This window comes from Pinus tabuliformis, chromosome 4_2, assembly GCF_031772625.1.
Source record: "Pinus tabuliformis cultivar Carrire ecotype Pingquan chromosome 4_2, CPIR1, whole genome shotgun sequence".
In the NCBI taxonomy this organism is placed as follows: Eukaryota; Viridiplantae; Streptophyta; class Pinopsida; order Pinales; family Pinaceae; genus Pinus; species Pinus tabuliformis.
Window position 1 is genome coordinate 685898774 of NC_142304.1, and position 5340 is coordinate 685904113.

The window sequence follows — 5340 nt, forward strand, 5'->3', positions numbered from 1 at the left end:
AAGAGTATGTGTTATATACACATAAATATAGTTTCATTTTAGAAAAGTGTGTATACTTCATGTATGAAAATGATGGCTTTTATGTGAAATCTCTTGAAACAAAAATAGAGTTTCCTACTCTTAAAAGACATATGAATAGTGTTCATATCATATCAAGAACCCTACTTGTTTCATGAAAATATTATGTGCATTGAAGTAAAAGTAATTGTGTTAGGAAAGACACATGTTGCATGCACGTAAGGGTAGCTATTGTGATTTTGTGTGTACATAGAGAAAGTGGTCATGTTAACTTTCTTGAAAAATATAATCTCTTGAAAGATTGTCTTGTTAGATGAGTTGTGTTGACTTCTTGATTTTGATGCATAAAGGGTAAGTTAACCTTGTTTTTGTATCTTGATTTTTATGCATAAAGATGGATATCTTTAATAATTTCTCGAAAGGGAAGCTTGAGAATCCTTCATATAGGAAGACAGAGAAATGAGGTTATAATGACTTTCTTTAAGAAGAAGTATGTGATTTGTTACATGAAATGATGGTAGTATTCTAGTGAAGGGAATATGTGTTGCATATATTAAAAAGGGCTATTACGATAAGCTAATGTATGCACAGAGAATAGTCATTGTGATATGGAGTTATGTTCTTTGTATGTTAGAGAGACTATGTTGAGTTCTCAAAAAATAACTATGTGAAAAGAACATATGTGCTTAAGCATAGAAATAATAGTTTATCACATGTATGAAGATGTAACGGTTATGTTATACATGTTAGTAGAACTAAAGAGTTAGATCTCTTAAAGAGAATTATGCATTAATGTAAATAACCATTGTGGAGGTCAAACAATACTTACTAGAGTATATGTACTAGCTATATAGTATGTCATGCTTGCTCATGCATATGAGTAGAGGTTAAAAGATCTCTTTTAGAGGTTTCTTATTGATTGATTAATATGATATCTAATCTTGTTGCCAAGCTTGTTGACAACTACATTGACAGGAAACGATGGCGGATGGTGCCAAAGGAAAGTGATGTTTAACCTTGTGGCAGGAAAAGGATTAATGGACCATGCAGATGAGTTTGTGTAGCAGGATCGTACATTGCTAAAACAATCATGCCACAAGGGATGTTGTATGTGGCGGTATGTAAGTAAAATATTACATGGAAACTGTATTATCTCTTAGCTAGTTATGTGATGACTTAATGATAATTCATTGTAATGATTTTATGACAATGGTTAAGGGATGGAATCACTTGTAAGCCATTGAGTGAGGGGTGAAAACCCTCACGAGCGTTTAATGATAAGATTAAATGTTTGTTGGTTTTCACCCTACGGGGTTTCCAGGGTATATTAGTGTTTAATGGTGTGATTAGTGTGATTGCCTTTTGTGTCAGTTGGATGACGTTGAATCCTTGATGATGATGTTTGTTTATTTGATGTGATAACGATAATGTCCTAGTACATGATTATTTAATATGGTTAAGGATATCAAGAAATGGATGCAAGGATTCATGAGACAGTTTATGTTAATACACTACCACAGTGGTGGTTAATGGTTAAGCAACTTACTATCTTTTATTGCAATTTACTTGATGTACTAATGTACATTATATCTAATGGTTAATGATGAATTGTGGAGTTGTGAATTGGATAATTACTTGTGGGTAATTTGTATAAAAAAATTCTAACTCCCTACTTTTACAATGCGAGGTTACGGGGTATGTGACAAGTGGTATCAGAGCTAAAGGTTGCATCACTGGCGCCTTTGGGAATCGGTAAGCAGCAAATAAATTGAGGTACGCCATTAGTGGGCATTAACTCAGGTATGAGTTTAACCATGCACCTATTTATTTACGTAGTACACTACTTTCAGCATGAAAAGTGTGATTCGTGTTTAAACTTCTTTGATTAGTCAGTAATAAAGTTACTGCATAACTATGTTCATGACATTGGATTCCTGATGAGGATAAAAGATAATGACACTTTTCAACTACCAACTTTTGATTTGCAAATAGGGCAATAACAATGATGCATTTATTGAACAAGATTGAAGTTACAATGAACGAAATTTAATGAGGCAATGCATGAATATAAATTATGGGGAACATCCTTGAATAGGATGACAAATTGTTTTAAAAGGACATTAGAAGAACCCCTTAGATATTGAAAACATGCAATGAGTCAAGCAGTAAGACTTGATTGTCATAACTAATTTTGATTAAGTTTTGCCATGGTTTCATTAAGATGATTGGTATTTGTGAATGGTTAGTGTTTTTTACTAACTAATAGCACTTATGTGCATGAATTGAATTTGATTTAAGTGATTGGGGTAGTTACTTCATGTATTGATATGTCGATGGAAATACATTGAGGGAAATTGGAAAATGTTTAGATTGTTAGCTCAAATATTGTTGACATCTATACAGTATGAATATTTGCATATACTTTTATGCATGATAGTATTGTGTCGCAAACTAAAAAGATTAGGGAAGTGAATACTTGTTAAAAGGATGCATATGTATAACCAATGTTGCTAATGGGATTAAGTAGTGGTAGCTTAATGGCAACAAGAAAACCTAGTCACGTAAAATGTTGCAATTAGAATTGCAATCATAAATGAGAAAGAACAATTTTATATGATATGCATGATTGTGTTATTGGAAATTAGAATGCATACAATATGCATGTCAGTTGTGTTTCCTAACAATCTAGATGTTGTGGACCCATGTTGAGGGTTAAGTGTAGATGCATCGTATACATGCATGTTTGTTTTATTAATGATAATGATTATATGGTTCATTATGTAGATTACTTTGGGAAAGAGTGATAAAAGAGAAATTTAACATGCCAGATAGTTGCAGATAGTTGTGAAAGGCTAGAATGCCTTGGGTTGATGACAGTTACCTGCCTGAAGGGGTTGATGGTACTTGTTTGCCCAGATTGTGAAAGGTTGGAATGCCTTGGGTTGACGACAGTTACCTGCCCGGAGGGGTTGATGGTACTTGTCTGCCCGAGTTTGGGTTGATGGCAGTTACCTGCCCGGAGGGGTTGATGGTACTTGTCTGCCCGGATCTCCTCTCCATAGAATTCTTGAGCTGGATGGCCAATGGAATTCCATGTTAGACCTAGTAAGGTCTCTATCAAAGAAACTGTTTGGATGTGAAAATGACTTGATCAGGTTGTGGAAACCAGTTCCCTTGGGTTGGGAATACTTTAGCCTATTGTGGTCTCATAGCTAAAGGAATTAACTAATCAGCTATATGTTATGTTAAAAATGAATTTTACATATAGTTGTGTAAAATATGTTATGCACATTTAACAGGAAATGAGCTTAGTGCTCAATAAGGAGTTACTAGAAATTTTAATTCCTTTATTGTAATATTAATTTTATGAACGTCTTAGTGGGGGCTAAGACAATTTTTTACTTGATGCTGTGATTGACTTTTGATGATTAGGGAGCTAGGTGCTCTTTTGGTACTTTTAGAAGTACTCTGTGGATGTCTTTAGTGAGAGTTAATTCAGTGTGCATGTGGAGCAGTGATGAGCTCTTAAGTACTTGTAAAAGTACTGTGATTTAAAAATCATCTAACATTGCACCGTTGATTGATAGTTAAAAGTATTTCATTTGACACGTGCAACATTATGACTAATGTGATTAAATTTGTTTGTCACTTATTACAGGATTACTTACCATGGAGGGTTGATGCGTTGACCAACCACTATTAAAATGCTTACGCGAAAGTGCTCATGATTTTCAAGAGTAGATGGTAAGTAATGGTAAGTTGATATAGAGTTTGGTTTTTGAATTTGAATAAGGGCCAAGTGATGGCAATTAGAACTTGTATATTTTTGCAGTTAGGAATGCTTATGACTATTGACTATATCATTACTATTTTGTCTGTTGTCTTTTCTTGGAATGAAATCTTTGATTTTAAAAGAGGAAGGATCACTTTTTGTGTGGTTTAGATGGCTATATCATGACTAAGATCCAATGTTCCAGTGAGAGATGAACACTGAGGACGGTGTTCTTGTTAAGGGGGGAGTATGTAATATTCCTCTCGTAAATAACCAAACAACTCATGTTAAAATCAAAGAGTTACAAATCGGTTACAAACTAATTCTTGATAACTGAATGAGGGTATATCAAGAAAGGAAAGAAAATGGATTGTATGCATTAAATATGGTGAAAAATTCATAGTATAGGATACAGGCAAGGAATATACATTATAGAGACTCTATTAATGCGAGGTAACAGATGATGGACCTATTCTTTACATGCTGCGAAAGATATGGTAACGGTTTGCTGCTCAGATTCATAGAACCTTGATGTATTTTTGGTGCAAGAGGGAGCAACAAAAACTGTGAGCTGAAAACTCACATCATCTACTGCAAGTCTATAATACTATAATATTTACGCGTTGCAATAGATATATATGCACTCTGCATTCTGCAACAAGCGGTGGGCCGGGGAAAGAAGTGAAGTTGCCTTTGAGCGCTCGATAGACTAGAACAAAGTTGGAGTGGAAATCGGCCATGGTAAACTGTGTGTTTTGATGATGGCCATTCTCAGAAAAGCTGAAGATCTCAGCGCGCCTAACAATGAAACAGTCCAACTTGCTTTCGTTGCTTTCAGTAAAGGAGAGCTCCAAACCCTAATAGAATAATATATAGGTTTAGAGTGGGCATCTGCTATCTGAATATAAAATGGATATAGAATATTGATCCGGGGAGCATTGCCTATTTGCTAGCCTCCTCGTGAACTTAGAATATAAATAAAGGGAGCGCTGCCCCCTGAAGGGACCAAAATAAAGGCTAACAATGGACGGCATGAGTCAGCTACCCACTGTGGGCCGTGACTCCTCAAATCCGAGGAGCGTAAGTGTAGAAGAAGTTGCATAAGAGGAACAACCATGGGCAGGGGCACCTATGCTCCCTACGGTAGAGATGTCATTGATCTCGATCACCAACCCAACCCATCAGAAGGTTTTCCAATGGGAGACTGCGACGGAGTTGTCGAAGGAAAGAGATAAGTTACCTCTTGAAATATTCTTTATTTATGTGCAGTAAAAGATTGTTTAAATTATATGTTTTCTTGGTAGAAAACATGTTAATGCATGTAGTTAGAAATGATTAGTTTATCTATTTTCTTGGTGAAGAAAGCATGTTAATGCATGTAGTAAAAGATTAAATATTTTATATGTTTTCTTGGTGGTGAAAACATGTACATGCCTGCAGTAAAAGATTAGATATTTTATATGTTTTCTTGGTGAAGAAAACATGTTAATGCATGCAGTAAAAGATTAAATATTTTATATGTTTTCTTGGTGGAGAAAACATGTTAATCC